The following is an 18,355-nucleotide window of genomic DNA, read 5'->3' as shown; positions in this document are numbered from 1 at the left end:
TTTTTGTGAGTTTTGACATCATACACTCCTAAGCAATTTTTCCAACTATCTTCTTTTTTTTTTTGCCGAAAAAACAGTGCTGATTATATTACTTCGAAAACAAGATACATGAGGTCAGCTTTGCAACTGACGGGGCTGCATTCACAAATCGGACGCAGCCCTAAAAGAAAACAAAAATGTAAAGCTCTCTCTCACGGAGGGATTAGGCGAGTGTGAATGAACAGCCAGAGAGGTGGTGAGTAGCGCCATTGAAGGCCCTGCGAAGTATGCTCGAAGAAGAGGCCCTGTGTATCCCAATCACGAAGGAAACGTCTCCGCTTCTCCCGGCCAGCCCGGGAGTCTTTTCCAACTATCTTCTTACCAACTTAAAACACTAAAAGACACAAAAAACAACCTTCAAATGATCAAAACGACTTTCCCACAAAAAATAATAGTTTTCCTCACTTTTCCATCCAAACTCACACTTCTTCACTCTTTCCTCTCCTACAACTCCACTACTATCAAAGCTAAAATGTGTAGTCTCGACGGTGACACGTGTCATGGGGATCTTGACGGAATGCCGATAGAGCCTCCACTTCAAGCTACTCCACAATGCAAAGCACAAGCCATCCACATGTGTCACTTGTGCATACAACAATGAAGACCAAAGTCAGGGATGATTTTTTTGCATTAGTTTCGTTGATAAGCGAAAGTTTTATATGGGTTGTGAAAGTTTATATGCTTTTATAAAAATAATATCTCAATATATTCGCCACAATTTGAAACTAAAATTAAAAAAAGAGACAGGTTTAGCCTTTAAAATTATAAAATTATAAATAACGTCCATGAAAATTTGCCAAAGTTTTATATAATAAATAAATATATTTGGAAAATTTTGCTAGCATATTAAATTTTAAATTTAAAGATATGGCTAAATCCATAAAATTAAGCACCAAAAGAAGACTTGTGCAATCAAGTACAATCTAGTGTTAACATTTAATGTTTGCTAGAATGATAATAATGTGGAGGTTTTATCTATTTGAACATGAAGCCGTTTGATATTGCATGAAATGTAAATGCAATGTACTATTGTAGCCAATATATTCGGCATAGTACAAATTGAACTCAGTACTCAATCAGTACCTTAACATGACTAATGTGTGGCCTTATATCCAACATATATGGCTAACTTAAGCCTATGGTAGGCCCATCACCAGTACTATGTCTACCCCTTGTCAATGGTAGGGATATATGTCTTCATTCTTCTATCTTCAACAAGGACATGGAAGGACACTACATACACATGTAAACATAAGCAACACGTAGATTCTTAACAAGAAGAATCAAATGATTAAAATGACACAAAATCAAAGAATGAAATTTTCTATGTGGACTTTTTGGGTGACATTTTCTTTGTAGATTTTGTTAATATGGATTCATATGGTGGCATATAATATTAAAAGATGTGTGCGTGGAGTGTATATGTGTGTGTGTGTTGACAAAACATGCGTGCTTCAGGATCTATGGAGTGCTCTAAGGTGGATGGAACCTATGTGGAACATGATGAAGAGAGTGCTCATGACAAGCACCTCAAGTCAAGTCAATTAGGTTCCAAGATAGATTAGCTTGGACTCATAAACAGAATCTTGAGTGATAGGCCTCTTATATAGAGAGTGCCCTTGGAATAGTCAACACTTGTGGGATCCTTTGATCCACATCTCTCCTTGTGGATATCCTCGATCCACATCTCCACATCATGTAGTCCACCTCCTAGGGTGGCTACTTTAATACACTCCTTTACCATACCTTTGCCTCTAATTCATGTGCAAATAGCACCATATCTCAGCATGTGTGTGGTTGTTTCTTTGCTATGTGTGTGTGTGTGTATTAGGGTTCCCCTTTCAAAAGTTAGCCTATAAGTTCCTGATAGAGGATGATGACTTGTGAGTACTATTATGTGGTCTTAATTTATGTGTCGAGGTAAGTAGGTTTTCATTTCAATTTGGTAATAGGAATTAGCTTAGACTACTTACTTTTCATGATGAGAGTTCATAATATTTCTAATTAATAAGTTTAATGTTTGTTGTTGTTAGCCATTTAAGCTTTGCTTTATTTGTTAATTTTGATGTGGTCATGTGGTAATCTCTTATGAGATTATTGGTTGGGCTAGAAGTCATATTAATGATTGTTTAATCTACTTAAAGTGGATATATAATCTTAGATTTAAAAATTTTTACATTTACTAATCCATGGTTTAGTAAAAGAAGCCTTGGAGTAGTACTCTCGGAGTCTAAAAGAATGTTAGGTGGTTGTTGATGGACCTTTAATCTAATACTTATTGAGGTGTGTGCGAGTGCCTTTGTTAGATTTATATTCTTAGGGTGTTACTAATGTGCTATTGAAATGGTAAGGCAATAAAGAAGGGATTGAATGGAATTGATGACAGTTTGTCGAATTGATGTGGCATTGTGTTCCTCTAAGCCCGAACAATTGTTTATTAGGGAAGAGATACCAAGAGGTAGCCAAAGGGGAAAGTGAGCCTAAATTTGAGTGTTTATGTATGCATGTCTCCTAAGTTTGAGTGGTTATGTGTGTATGTATACATGCGCACATGAGTCCATGTGTCAGTGTGTGTGAGGGGAATATATCATAGAAGAGAATTTGTTTGCATATGAGAGAGAGAGAGAGCATGTATGTGTGTTGGGGTAAGGGGGTGAGTAAATTGAGCATAGAGCTAAGTGAAGTGATGTCTACAATGGAGAGGGTCTTGAAACTTGAAGTTTTATTTCATGAAATCAAAGAAATTTGAAGATCCCACACCTCGAGACCCAGTGGAGTGGGTCTCTAACCTATCATAGATGGGTCATGTAACTCATCTTCTTCTTACTATATATTAAGGAGGGAGGGAGGCACAAGAGGATGCCATGTGTCATTCAGAGGGAGTCCATGTTGTAGCCAAAGAGGTCTCCACGTGGCTAGAGGAGGGCATGTCGATTGAAGCACAGTTTGAATTTGAATTTTTTGCCTCTAGACTTCGTGTTATGAGTGCATCTTGCCCTTCCAAAATCCCGAATGAGATTCCCACCACCATCATCTTCAGTGTATATGTAGGCAAGATCTATTGGCATAGAGCATTCAACAATTTGTATCGCTAATAGATTCCATTCATTCGCCCTTTTCATCTCCAGTTATTTTTGCAATCTATGATGTCTCTTTTGTAGGCCAGAGAGAAGCCTCAAGGATATTGGATAGAGAGCGGCGAGTGGAGGGGAAAATCATGTTGTGTGAGAGGAGAGAGTCACAAAAGGCTTGGAGGTGAAGGAGACAGAAGGAGTAGGAAGATCCTCACAAACACAATAGAGAGCAAAGCAGAGCTCATCGCAGACAACCATCTTCTCCCAATGACCTTGATTGGCTTTAAGGAGGGGATGCACTAAAAACTTACATTTTCATGATGGGAAGCAACCCCACAATCACCATAGCCTCTAACGGCACAGAGCTCAGCATGATGCCAACTCTCGTGATCTCCTTGCCTTCTCCTCTCACGAAGTCCCAATCCTCTTCCTACTCAAATTTTGAAGCTCAACTTGACAACTCCTAGGATGACATCCTCGCATCTTACATTGGTGCAATCTACCCAACTAGCCTTGAACCAGTGCTCCATTTCTCCTTGCATGAATATCTCCTTGATCCTTTTTGATAGCTCGATCAACGTGTAGGGGTGTGCTCCCCTATATCACTACATCTCTCTCCAAATCTCGGAGGTGGCCATATTCAGAGCCCCCTATTGAATCATAAAAGAAGAACACTTCAATGAAGATATTTAGTAACTATTCTGGTAGGAAACCTTTTACACAAGATAAGCCATCTTTGGGATGCCTCTTTTGAGGAGGTTCAATGCTCCGATTTAACAATAAATTGATCACTCTTCAACTTTGTGTTGCACGATCTAGACTCTATGTAAAAGAGAGAATTTATGATGAATTTGTGGGGAGAGCCAAAGCTCGGGTGGTGGCGAATTTATTTTAGGCAAGAATAGACCATGGCTCGTAAATGAAAAGTAAAGGATGAAATATGTTCTTTACAAAGATGCCATTGTAGATGGGTTATTATGATCAAACACGTTGTTGCCCCTATGTAGGTGGCCAAGTTGAAACTCATAAGATATATAGCACTAGCTTAGGAGAAGTGAGCCAAGTTAATATATGGAGGAAATCATCCTAGAAGGAAGGAATTATTTATTGAACCCACAATATTCTATGATGTCGAGGTACTAACCCAAGAAAATTCATTAATATTCTAAGGGTTGAAGGGATGGAACTTCTTCATATCTGCATAGAAAATGAGTTCCACTAAGGGGGTTTTGTTGGTGGGTTGGTGCTCTAATGGGCATTGCATGAAGATTTCACAAGAGAGATCTTTGGACAAATGATAGCCATTAGAAGTTCAATAAGGTAGTAAAGATAGAATGACGATAAAGGTTCTTAGGGCAATGCAGCATCTAGATCTAAGGGGCTACAACTATTTATATAAAGAGGTATCTTTTGGTAGCCAAGAGAAAGAAGCATGTCTTTTGTTGCAGGAGATAGAATGTATGCTTCCCTGAATGCCATGGCCCCATCTTCACCCAGCATGTCCCCCCCGCCAACCCCCCACCCCATCGATCATGTCCTCTCTCAATTTTAAAAATTTAATGCCTTTCCACTAAAAGGCCATCGATTAAAATCTATATGAAAAATGCATGTCTTCACTATGTGATCTATTTAATATGTATGTGTGCTGCTTCTATTCATCTATTCTATTTCTTAAGGAAAAGTTGTGAGTTGTTGGTAGAGGAGCAAAGGTGACACATAGAGAGCACAAGACCTTCCTTTACTCTCACCCCCTCCATGTGGCAGACTTTGTATCTGAGGCATGGGCTTGAAGCTTCCATTTCAATTTTTTTATAGGCCTAAATCTTGGAGGCATGGGCTTAAAGCTTCCTCAGTTGAGTTGATTCACCATTGCCCCTCCTCTCTTCGTGTAAATAAATATGTGGCTGTAGGGATTGTTGTTGTAATAATCCATTACCAACACATGCTGGTCGGCAATTCATGTCAAAGATTGTGCTTGATTTTTTATTCTCACTTGCAGCATCATATAGCATGCTACAACTCTTTGGATTGGACATGGGAACGAGGAGGGATAAGGGGACTGCACTTGACATGACGTTGTGAGGGATGGAGCATGGTCTCTTGAAAGCTTCTCTACTGTTTGAAACACGCCATGGTTTTGTTGCTCCATCATCGACGACTACCATTTTGATCATACTTCTCAAAGTTGCCCATTTTGGATGAGAATCCATGGTGATGTTGGTGCAAAATGAAGGATGATAATGATTAGATTCCCAACCCAAGCCACCTCCTATTGATCTTGAAAAGATCTTGTAAATCAGATCAAAGCGGGTTGTGTGAACTCAGCAAACACAACGAGATACAAAGACATTTTACTATGGTGATTGTAGATGAAAATAATATCTTTGGCCTTGGAAGCTAATCTTGAAAGGCCAAGGGACTTACAAAGGTGCAAGAAGCAAAGTTAGTTCATACACTCAACATGTAACCATGGTGACAAATTCTTGTGGCTGGCTCTACTCTCTAGGCTCAGAGGCATGGGTTGAAGCTTTTTGAGTTGAGTTGATTCATCATTGCTCCTCCTCTCTTCATGTAAATGAATCTTTGGCTGTCTCAATCGTTGTTGTAATCATGGATTATCAAAACAAAATTTGCAATGCTCTAGTGGATGTTGAGAATTGAGTTGCACTTGGAGTTCATATCTATGAGCCATCGTTCGCCCCTGCTCCTTCCAATCTCAATGCTTCTTCCAACTTTTGCATCGATATCTAGGCATTACTACAATAATCCATCACCAAGATGATATACATGTCTCTTATCTGACTCTAGGTTATAAGAAGCAATTGTTGTAAGAAATGACTAGCAAAAAGTTTGTAGTGCTTCACTAGACATTGAGAATCGAGTTGAATTTGGCAATGTGCATGAACTTGAGAGCTTTTATCTTAATTGAGAGCTGTGACAAGTCTAGAGTACTATAACTTGATCTTCAAGTATGAATTAAGCATGCCTTCCACTATGAATCAACCATGTAGTGGAATGTGTTATCGCAATGCAACCACTACCTTAGGCAGGAAAATTGAGTTGATTTCTCTACAGGACAACTACATCATTTCGAACAAGAAAGTGGAGGCTGTTCTAATTACAAACTCTTCAAGCCCATTATCATCCACTATAGTAAAAAAGAAATGGTTGAGCCTGCTGCTTTGCTTCTTCTTCATTGGCTATGGTAGGGGGAAACTATTAATAAGTGAACAATTAAATCTTCTTCTTCTTCTTTTCTATTCTTCCTCCTCTTCTTTCTTCTTGAGCTGAGCAATTTTTCTACGTGCACTACTTGGTGCTTCTTCACAAATCAGGATATTGCTCTTTGTTGCTCATTCTTTTTCCTCTCATCCTCCTTGAATGAGGGCTAGAATTATGACATGATGTTGTTGCCTAATCAGTGATGAAAATCCTATGGCATGGATGCCTAAAGCATATACACTCCTAAGAGCATTTGCCCACTTTTGACCCCCCCAAGCTTGAAGAAGTAGGCTAGTGTTCACTCTGCCTTTTGTCACATCAGAGAGCTAGCTTAACAACCCTATCTAGCTGCTATAGTGTGCGAGACTCACAACATATTTATACTTGATGAGCTAGTTGTGGGGATACCCATCCCGTTGCAAATGGCAAACAAGATCCTCCTATTGAGCCCACCACTTATGCAACACAACATCCCTCTGAGTCGATTCTCAATGGGCACTAAGAGATGGCTCTGAGGGAGTCCATAGGTGGAACTACACATTGGTGATCAGCCAGTCCAAACATGGAAGTTTCAATCGTGTCATCTGTGATTGCAAGAGAGGAAGGGCAACTCTGCCTACCATTTGCTTATATTAACACTGGGTGCTTGCGATTATTGTATCTTGATTGACACATACATAGTGGCAACAACTTTGGTAAACCACTCTTCTACTGAGTTGATGGAGTATTGAGAACACTACTACTCCAACTACTTCAACACCAATTCAGGAATCATCCACTATGGAGGACTATTTTCTCTCTCTGAATTTTACCCTTGCAAATAGCATAATGATTCAATTGTTTTTTGCGAGATAAGAAGATTCAATTGTTGATGGTATTGTATATTTGGATTCTTTATTTTAATGTGTTCTTAAATGTTGGGCTACCTATTTGATGATAAGGTAGTGGTGTCTACTCTATCGATAAGCAATCTCTCCTCTTGATGGAGAAAGATGGCGGGGGGCGTGGGTTCACGGGTCAAGCCTTAGGTTGACTTGTGAAAATGAATCTTTAATTATGCGCAAATAAATAGGCCCCGACGATTACTTTTATTCTTGGATTAGTAAAAGTCGAGGGGGAGGGTAAGCGTTCCAATATTAGGAAGTCTCCACCTTCTCGCCTCACCGTCTATAAAAGGTTGGTTCGCTCCCTCTCTGCTCCGCCTTCTCCCTCTGACCTGGCTACCTGCCCAGCGTCACCTTCTGCCTCTCTGCCACTTGCAACCGTCAGGGGGATTTTGGTTACAAAATAAGGGATCAGATCCAATTGATTGGAGCTGTGAATGGTTGTTAGATCGTTAGAAATAAATTAAGCAGCAAGAGTACAATTCGTGCTTCGGGACCTATGCACTGGGTTTGTTAGAGTGCCATGCACTAATCTATGAACATATTTGAAGGCTCAACATTAGTAATCAAACAGAATTACTATGTGCGCTCCATACGGGGTGACTAACACCTAGGGCTTGAACTCAGGACCGGCACATACCCACCCATACGTTTAAACCGCTTGGTCTAAACGTTGTTGGCAACTACAGGTTCACTCTTGCTTGTTTATTAATATAGGTCCATTCCATCTAGCATTGTTCCCCAAGTTATGCAACTTTGAGTTTCTAGACTACACCATGAGTGAAGCATTGCTCCTCCTTGTGTTAGCTTATACATCTCATCATGTTCCTACAGAAAGAAATGGGGAGCTAGTGACTTGATCGAGAGGTAGTGATTCCTAATCCACTCTCCGCTAGGCATTAACCCAAACTTCAACTTCCCTCTTAGTGCTAGTTTTTTGAATCGACTTTATTGCATCATGGGAATGTTTTCAGCGGCAAGTTGAAGGCTTAATGGGCAATATGCAAATGAAGCCTTCACTCTCTCAGCGCCTTAGATAGACTTCGAGGGTAGTGAACTAGAGTAGTTAACCTTTCAAAGCTTCTCCATTTGCTGTTAAGAATTTTTCATTTTGTATATCACATTGTGGTAATGTTTCGGCCCCCAATTCAGGCTTATGGGCAATAAGCAATGGAGGCCTTTGCTTTGCCTACACCTAAGCTAGCCTTTGAGGATATAAAGCTGGAGCTATAAATTCTCCGAAGCTTCTTCACTTGCTGTTAAGAACAGTGTTGTTACTTGGCTCATCTTGTAACTTGTATATTAGGAGTCCGGTCATGGATACATCTTTTACATCTTCGACAGCTTGGCGTCTCATCACAGCTCTAAAAGGTCAACTTTATTTTTTCTTTTGGTAAGTTCTGAAGTCAAGCTCCTTGTGCTAACAAGCTGAGTACCCCCCGTTGTAATGCACAGCCTAGCACTAAGCACCTCTACCTATTCTATAACGTTATCAGATCCTTCTTTCTTGAAACAGAATATATTGTTACCCTTTCCCCAATAAGAAAATAGGAATTTGATGCTCTTATCAACAAAATGGACAAACAGCTTGCGAAATTGGCATTCAAGCATGTAAGGAAAATGTTCAAAAGATGTGAAACTGTGTCATGCACAATGAAATGAAAAACCAATATCATCGACAATAGTTTGATACTCCATGCACATTCGAGTATTTGCTATACTTTGAATGCAGATTTAAGATGTTAGGTGATCACGTAGTGACTTGAAACCATGTTGGCTTTCTTTTTAATACTACAAGTTCATGAAAGAGTTCATAGCATCGATGGGGTTTATTTTCCTTTTTTGTGTGTCATGGAAGAGTTCAACTAGAGTTTATAAACTTTTTAGCAGAAGGAAGAATAATGTTACTCACGTGAATCCCATTACAAGCATCTACATGATAGGGAAAATCACAATGAGTACAATAACCACAATACTCACAATTCTTATCACATCAAGGGTACAAGGTGAGGCTAATTCATTGTACTTGTTAATACCTAACAATTTGGGTATGTTTCCTCTTAGTCATATGGATTCAACCCCATTTATGAGAAGCACCTGCCTTAAGGGGGCCAACAAACTTAGCTTGATGGATACAAGGGAAATTAAAATTCTTAACAAAGTCTCACATTGAGCAGTTTAAATTAGACACTTGGGACGACTGAAATTCCTAGAAGATTAAAATGTTGTGGTGGGCCTTCCCTACTATCAACCAAGAACTTGAGCCGTCATTGCAGATGCTAAATTTCAGTGGAAGATACTAAAATACAACGCAGTACAAAAAAGCCAGCATTCCATTTGGAAAATTTTTGCCTCTGCAACAGAAAAGAATCCACACTTCAAGCTGTCTTAATTGCACAACATGAAGACAGGTCAATGTGGCCAACAAGATTTGAAAGCAGTAATCAATCCAAGATGATCTCACACTGAAAGTACACAAATCCAGTCAGTTCAGCTTGGCCACCACTACAGGAAAAAACCCATTCACCTATCAATCCAGGTCAGACAAGTAGATAATTACAACCAAAGTTTGGATAATCTACAAAAGTATTCACTTCACGATAGCGTACAGTGCAACGAGTACAAAAAACTGCTACACAAACTTTGCATTTTCATGATGCTCCACCTTCAATCATGCTCCAAAATACCAGATGAAGTCCTCAAATGTAGGAAACCCGTCTCTTAACGAGTCTGGACTGTCTATACCTGTTGGGGAAGATGACCTGTAGTCATACTCAGTCATACTTTCCCCAGGTTGAGACCCAAATGGGTTTCCTACACCTTTGCCATCATAACTAGGGAGCCCAGCTTTCTGCACCCCATCATTGATCATATTATTACCATGGCCTTGCTCAAATACTAAGTTCTCTTCCAAGCTGATAGTGAAGGCATTTCTGACCTGATTGTTGACCTCCATGCCTGTTTCAAAATATCCACTACCATCAAGCACTCCTAAAGTTGTTGTACTTGCAGAGCTATTATGTTGTAAACCTGGACAGAAATTCATCAATGAATCAGACTCTGGTAGGTGATCTCCCTCAAATAAATTAGAAGAAACCACATGGCCTGGCCTTCCTTCACTGAAGGCACCTCTATATGGTCCCTGCAGATGAACTGCCCTTCTGTCAAACATCACTGAACTCTCTCTATCTGAATTCTGCAATATGCCAGCTTGCAGTCCTGTATTGGGGCAATCTGCCCCATATGAATAAACAAACTTTCCCTCTGAAAATGCATTCCTATCTGAGGGAGAACAATTGTTTGAATAAGTGGATTTTACATGTGAAATGCCTACAGGCTCTCCTGCTCGCCTTCTCTTTCTTCTAGCCTCTACAGACTGCTGTCGCTCCACCATCATTGCAGCACTCTCAAAAGAAGTCTCTGTTCCTTTATTGTGAGAGCCTCCTTTTTGTCTTGTACTTACGGTAATATCTTGTGTTACAACACTGTCCTGACCCTCATCATTGGTGATGAAGATAGGAGTATCATCAAAATCTTCCGCATCATACTCGCTGGTACTACTCCGGGTTATGTCTCCCGAATTACCTGCACTAGAAGGTCCATTAATGATCACTGCATCAGCAACATTAATTTGCACGAGTGCCTCTTCTTGGTTTAACACTGCTAGCCATGTTGCATTTTCCTTGGCTGTCATCTTGTCTTGTAGACATTTTGACTGCCTCACAAGATTACGAACTTTACTTATATCTGGGGACATGTGCTTTATGACAGCAGTAAGTACCCCAACCTTCCAAGCCTTCTTCAAATCATGTGGCTTCTTGTATGGAGGCGCTCCTTGCCCTTTTGGCAAACCAACTTGTGGCCACCATTCCTCATCACCCGTTGGCCACCAAGGAGGTGCTACCCCTTTTTCTAAAGGAAATCGTCTCTGCTGAGGATTACAATGCTGCATAAGGGCTGAAAGAAGAGAACCCAGTGTAGTGTCCTGAAGCTCTTGAAGAGTGTGTGGGGTTGTAGCAGCAGCCATGGTGCCCTCAAACTTATCCACTAAGCCATGCTCCGCTTGATATTTAGCTATAGCTGCTGGTCCATTCCTGTCGAACCTCACCTTCTCTTTCCACCAAGCTCTCATATTATCTGATGCACCACTCACCGGTTTTCCCTTTTCTGGTATTATGCCATAAACAAATCCCTGTGCATTACAGGCCTCCATCATCTTAATCATGTACTTGAGAATGGCATCCTGTGCCCGTGACATTTTTTTCCTACGAGCTTGCTCATGGGACTGCTTAGGCTTTGGCCTCTCACCTTGTCCTTTCAACTTCTGCTGCTCCTTTATACGTTTCAGCCGAACACGATCTCTCCAGATCTGCTTCTCCAATTCATCCACATCTATTTCATCATCACTAAAGTCATCTTCCTGAAGTCCATCTCCATCATTCTCCCTTATGATGTCTGTTATATCACAGTCCAAGGTTCCAAAACAGCCCATTTCATTGGCATCCATAGTCTCAAGATGAAAACTTCTGATTTGTGAGCTTGTGTCTGAACTACGAAGATCGCAGAGTAGCTCATGTCAGGCTTGATTAACCTGCAATATTAAGCCATTAGTGGCCTATTTCAGCATGTTGGTGTAACAAGATAAATGCCCATATAAGACAAAAAAAGAGGGAACGTGCATTTGTTAAAGAAGCCTTGTTTTCCTTCCAATATCTTGAAAAGGTGCAAAAGCAGGAACAGAACCAGATGCTTGTGACAGGCTTTCAGCATTACACATATATAATATCAAGAAATTAGAATTATCTTAGGCTTTCAACAATGTCTTCATCATGAATTTATCTCTTCACAACTCTAGAATAGATTGAATATAATCTTGACAAAACGAAGATGGGAAGAAGAGGGGTCCATTGGGGCTTTTCATAAGAAGATATAAAAGCAAAGTATCCAAGCACAAGCTGCCCTGCATATTTCAAAAAGCTTTAATATGATGACGTGCCACAACCACAAACCTCTTACTAAACCACAGAAGACTTCACCATAAGCAACCCAAAGAGTAATACCAATGGCTGTAAGTAAAGAACTGCGATAAGAAATTTCTACTACATAGGAGCAAACTTCATTGAAGCTGTGAGGCTTGTACTTGCCTATTAAAGCTGCCCTCTTCTGTGTCCCTTCCTGAATGCTATTTGACAAAGGGCATCGCACTTGCAAGTGCATCAACTTCATGAATAATTCTGCCCCATGTGTCAACGCAAAGCGTGGGCAGCCAACAAAGGAACAGAAAAAGGCTTCTTGATTCTTGGAAAAAACTGCCTTCGTCTTGCACAATATGTCGTGGTGCGCATGATCCTAAGCCTCTTTGGAAATATTTGGTTGAAAGAGGATGTTTAGCAAGGGGAAGCAGCAAGTCCGTCCTCTCTGAACAGAAACAAATTTTATTACAATTTTATAAAATGATTTTTGAGACTGGTCCTTAATTAGCCCATTGGATAGGTTTGAATATTGGAAACCACTGGTGAAAAAGAAAGCGATTGACCACTCAAACACTGTTTAGAGTCTCTTTCATGTTCGGATAATGAGAAGCTGAAACCTTACATATCTATCCAGGAATGTCACAAGAAACGTTTCGTCTACTTCGCCGTTTCGATAGGTTTTGTTTCATTTCATTTCGTGGTGTCACACGAAACGGATAGGTTTCGAAATGATAATATATATATTCAAGGCTATTGGCTACTAAGATATGCTATACTCAAGTTTAGAGTTAACAAAGAGGAATATAAGTCAAGATACCCAAAAAGGATATATAAAACACCAACACATTCTTCAAATTCTCAAGTTTCAACTTCAGATAAATCAATCTTTAAGGATTGAAAAGCATATGTATTCTAGAATCAAGATATATGAACGTTGAATCATTGAAAAAAAATTTAAAGTTTGTTTTAAAAAATATTTCAGAATTTGGGCGAAACAGCGTTTCATCCAGAGCGTTTCGTCCTGTTTCAAAATGTTTCGTGACGAAACGTTTCGTCACACTTCAACAAGACGAAATGCGTTTTCATGTGACTATGAGTTACATGCCCAAACCCATCCTCTACAAACACAACAGTGTGCAGTTTGAATCTCATGATAGTCACTCATAAGGTTGAAAACCATAAACTCCATCACGCATAAAATTGCTAGTGACAGGGTCGCGAGTGAAATGTGGCATAAAGGACACATAGCACAATTGACACATGGCATGACATGTGGCAAGGACAGCCACATAGCACAATTGACACATGGCATGGCATGTGGCAAGGACAGCCACATGTCCTCGAGTGCCACATGGCATCACACATGGCAAGGGCAGCCACATATCATATGGACAGGTGGCAAGGACGGCAGCCACATGTCATGATTGGTGTGTAAAATGGACAGCCACATGTGATGGGCGGCACGTGTCATGACTGATGTGGCATAGAACAATCATGTGTGACCACATGGCATGACAAATGAAGCACGGCAAGATGCCATTTGGACCTCATATGGACATGTGCGTACCCTACCATCTCACACGTGGCACTACCGCTTGGACAAGTGGCAGGGCCATCCATGCATATGCACCCGCATGTCATGACTGGAACAAGGGTGCTCAATCCAAGCAACAATAATAGGAAATCCGCACAACCCTTCAGATGGGAAACTAAAGTTTCCCACGGCCATAGCCTACCACAATCTACCTGCTATGTTCAGGCCTGCCAGCCCCTACATGCTTCTAGAGAAAGCAAGAAAGGGGGGGAAAAAAAGGAAGTTTATTAAATTCTTCAAAAGACCAAGGGTCTATGAGATTGAAAAAAACAGATACAATGAGTGGAATGCACTAAGCAGGCATCTGCACCTAAGACAAATACAAACACGAATACAACCCATGGTGAAAAGGAAAGATCTGTAGTGTGGTATCAATGTGGCAGTCCTCGGTATGTTGTTTGAGGAACCTAGTTTGCTAGGCAGCTGAGAATGGATAATAGGGTCTCGGCACAAAGAGGCTCCAGTGGTGACTATTGCTGCGGGGGCATGAAACCCATAATAAAACACTGACGTCGATCAATCTGCGTGGTCTGCAATGGTTTCCTAGCAATAGCTCTCCGTCGGACAAGTGCCACTGTCACCCCCCTTGGCCATGTCCCTAGTCTGGCGAACATGGAGGGAAGATCCCCAAGCCTCATTTGTGCATTGACACACTGGCGGATCTGTTGTGTCTCTCGCTCCGAGTTTCAGCTATGCTCTCCTTGGGGACTGTTGTCCATCTTTCCCTCTCTCCTACCCCTTCTCCTTCCTTCTCTCCCATCCTCTCCCCAATCCCCCTTTCTCCAATCTGTCCCCTACCCCTTTTCTACATGAGTTGCCAGGGGTTCACATCTAGGCAGTACATTCACTGGTAGATGGTGACACATTGAACACGCTTTTGTAAAAGGTGTTGTCCATCTTTGGTGCAATTTACATTACATGTTTTGCTGTTCTACTCAACTGTGCATTGTCCAAGATCTGTGTCTGTGTCTGTGTCTACGTCTGTAATACTTGTCTGCACAAGACGGAGTGAGATTATATTTACCATTGTGTGATTCCTCAGTAATACTCTTCCACTGCGGAGTGTTTGTTACAGTTAGCAACCTCCATCTCTTTTTTCTCATACGAACAACCTTGAGCAATACAGGTGCCTTCATCAGGTTCATCCAGCTGTCCCCCTCATAAGCCAAGGACAGCCTGGCTCTATCCTAGCACCATGCTTCCAAGATACATACCTTTGTGAGACTAGAATATATCCAATCATACAAATTTAGAGTTTTTGTTGTTCTAAAGTCCAAAATTCTACAAAGAAAATAAAAGAGAAAACAAAAGAGAAGGAAAAAGAGGTAACAAAAACTTTTTGAAAAACAAAAGGAAGACATACTTAGCACCATGCTTCCAAGATCTGCTTCAAGCCGTAATCATCTGCAACCATGAAATACACCTAAATAATGAAATCCCTATGGCTGCTCCACATGGATCCCCATCATCAAATGCATTTCCAGAAATCATGGTTCATTCTCCGGCAAACTCCAGACACAAGCTCCAAATAAGCCCAAACTAATAACCACCGGGTACCTCTACACCCTCCTCTTTTGACAATGTTCCTGTCTCTGCCATAAAGGCTTCAACAGGTTCACCCTTTTCTCCCAGCATCATGCAGCTAGGCCTTGAAGATTCTCCAAATCTCCTGTCCATGTCAGCAATTCACACTCCTCAAAGCCGTCACCAATCTCCTTGACTCAAGTCATGCCGCAGGCGTTGATGGACATTGCAATAAGACTTCCCCCTCTCTCCGCCGGGAAGGTTTTCACCATCCGTAAAAGTTGACTGTGTTTAAGCTACCTATGCATACTACTTTGTTTAATGAGTTTGGTGTGTGCTATGATTTTCATCATCGTGTAGGCAACAGCCTTGTTAGAATCAAGGAGGAGAGAGAACACTTAGCAAAAGATCAACAAATGACATTAAGCAATGGAAAAAACAAGGCAAAGCACATAATGTAGCTTTAGTTGCACGTTCAATGAATCATGCACTTGAGACATCCCAGCCCAACCCAATTGTACATGCAAAAAAATAGAGTCCAAAATGCCTAGAATGTGGATCTACATGCTTTTATTCTAGAATCATCCAAAAGTCCCCTTACAAGACTCATTTTTCCTTTAGTTTTGCAAATTCAGTCACAACGAATCTGATGTGCTTGATGTGGGCATTGTTGCTAAAACTTATGGACATGTAGACTTAAGGTTTGAAGGACTCCCCGCACGCCTTTAAATAAAGTTTGTAACTTTGTTATATTCCACCATTTGGTAGTGGTAGCACTGAGGATGTAATCCCAGAACAGGCAGTTTACGAGGCACACAAATAAGCACTCAAGCAAAGCAAAGCCATGAGGTACAGCTGTAGTCCGGCATACCAAGCATATTGTATTTTATTAGTTCGTGATTCATTGTCAAATACACATCTTTGTGGCTTGCTTCTCCACTCTCCTTTCTCCTCTGCACTTTCAATTGATACCACCTCCTACTCTCATCCCTACAAGGGTGATGCTTGCCCATCACAAAAAACACGGGCTTGTTCTCTGAGGAGTACCCACCGCGATTCTCTTGTTTCCCACACTGCGATTCTGTTGTTTCCCACACCCATTCCACAATGTTAGTTGATGTTGCAGGCAGCAGAAGACTTGGAGCAGCAGTTGGGATGTTGGTTTATGACTTGAGTAAAATTTGCAGTCTGCACGGCTCTTGAACAGTCAAAACAGGAGCTGAAGTACTGACCATCTTTGCAGTGTAGAAGACGAACACAGAGCAGGAATAGAACGCGAAGTGGCATTTTCTGCCCTGCCAGGCTGCTGCCTGCTGCAGCAGCCTCCACTCCAAATCCAGCATTGGGTAAGACCAATTATGATGGGGAGGTTTAGAAGTTACGATTACAACCCTTCAAAGCAGCAGTCAACTACAGCATAGCAGCATGCTTTGGCAGTTTTATGCCCTTTTTTATAAAACTTCAGGTGAGTACCAGTATCAGTTGGCAGAGGTAGTACCTCTGCCAGGACGATTAGAGTATCTATGGACCCCAAGAACGCCTCATTGAGCCTCATTGTTCAGGGCTAGTTCTAGGCCAGCCAACTAGCCAAAGTTGGGCCTAACCTGCACAAAAGCAAGCAAGTGTTGGCAAGACTGGACAGCCAACTTGACCACCTGGTTGTCCTGCAGCTTGGCGCCAATAGCAGACCCTTCAGGCTGCCTAAAAAGAGGGCTAGGGGTGAGCCCAGCAACACCATCCCAGTCGTCAAAAGCGGCCCCCAATTGACATAACAGTCTAGAATGTACCTCAACCAGCAGGAACAGCAGCAAAGCAAACAATAGCAACCAGCCATAAAAGCTCATGTGGAGGACACGTCTGCAGCACAGACGGGCGGCTAGCCATTTGCAAAAGACTATTGGAAGTCGAGCGCGATCACATATGATCGTCTTGCCTGCAGCCTTGTCCTACACTCTATGCAAGTGTTCCAGTAGGCTAGTAGACATACATGAAATCAACAAACAGGTCTTGTGCATATTAAATGTTGTTGGGCGCCATGTGTTGATACCGCCTAAAGCACCAGAGTTTCCAGTGGTAATGCCACCCTTTAATATAGATTTAGGTAATGAGCCTGTCACATGTAACATGTGCCCATTGACAAGTCCAAACAAAAATTTTGGAAACCAATCACTACACTGTAGCCATAGATTTTTCCTGAAGTTACCGTCCCTCGATGACCTCAAACGGTCAGTCTTCCATGCTTTGTTGGTTCCCCTATTCCGATTGGAGCAGTAAGGCATGCGCGGATGCAACAAAGTACCGCTCTTTCATCCACTAAAATGGCTATGCTCGGGACTCCCCCGCAAAGTATGACCTTAATCTACGGGGTAACATTGCCACTCACGATGTCAAGGCGAAATCGCTTCTAGAGGCGGTCAAGAACTGCATTCATAAGAAGGGTACCTGGCGGGAAAAGTGAGGGAAGGGAGCCGGATTGTAGAAAGAGCGAGCCGTGATCGTTTGAGAGGGACACTCGTCTAAGAGCGAAGCAGAGAGGAAAACTAGGGTTGTACAGAGAGCCAGAGGAGTTGAGGGAGAGCGACGGAAATGTCGAGACGGCATTTTGGATGGAGCAGCGAGCTGCCCGCCTCATCCACGTCACCTTCTGCCGCTGCCCGCCCTGCCCGTCCCGCTGGCCAATCCCCGAACGCCACGTCACCTTCTGAGATGGTCTTCACGTTCCGCGTTGACCTGAATATGGCTTCCCACGTGGGCTTGTACTTTCCCCTTTAGAATAGCGGGGCAATCTTTGCAAGTCTCAAAAGAACTAGCCAATCAGGTCGGAGCATTACGTCTTTAGTGCACACGAGGGCCATCTGTTGTTCCAAAAGCTGAAATCCAATGCGCCTCTCGTGCTCAAGTTGGCACCTCCATTTTGGAGCTGCAGATTTGTTGCATTTGTGCTCATTTTGGACTTCAACCAATCCGTGATTGACATTTTGGTCTCGGGCAATTCACGATCCAAGGGGCTTCTCAAATCTCACGGACGTAGTTCTAAATGCTTTG

The 18,355-nt window shown here is 41.8% G+C and overlaps 1 pseudogene across 4 annotated transcripts; it reads right to left on the bottom strand.

Annotated features, from left to right (window-relative positions):
* Window positions 1-9,664: 9,664 nt before the first annotated feature.
* On the bottom strand, window positions 9,665-17,866 carry LOC147892485 (ETHYLENE INSENSITIVE 3-like 1 protein pseudogene; annotated as a pseudogene). Of its 4 annotated transcripts, none has more exons than XR_015542374.1 (3): window positions 17,753-17,866; window positions 12,364-12,637; window positions 9,665-11,810 (listed from the first exon to the last, which is right to left on the bottom strand). The product of XR_015542374.1 is annotated as an ETHYLENE INSENSITIVE 3-like 1 protein pseudogene, transcript variant X1 (transcript). The 4 variants fall into 4 exon arrangements; XR_015542375.1 differs by lacking the exon at window positions 17,753-17,866 and adding an exon at window positions 17,514-17,741; XR_015542376.1 differs by lacking the exon at window positions 17,753-17,866 and adding an exon at window positions 14,811-14,917.
* Window positions 17,867-18,355: the final 489 nt, after the last annotated feature.

Source organism: Dipteris shenzhenensis, chromosome 16, assembly GCF_047967505.1.
Source record: "Dipteris shenzhenensis isolate YYH24624 ecotype China chromosome 16, Dip_SZ_1.0, whole genome shotgun sequence".
Taxonomy (NCBI): domain Eukaryota; kingdom Viridiplantae; phylum Streptophyta; class Polypodiopsida; order Gleicheniales; family Dipteridaceae; genus Dipteris; species Dipteris shenzhenensis.
Note: the sequence above shows the minus strand (reverse complement) of the source record. Positions and strands in the feature narration are given on the sequence as shown.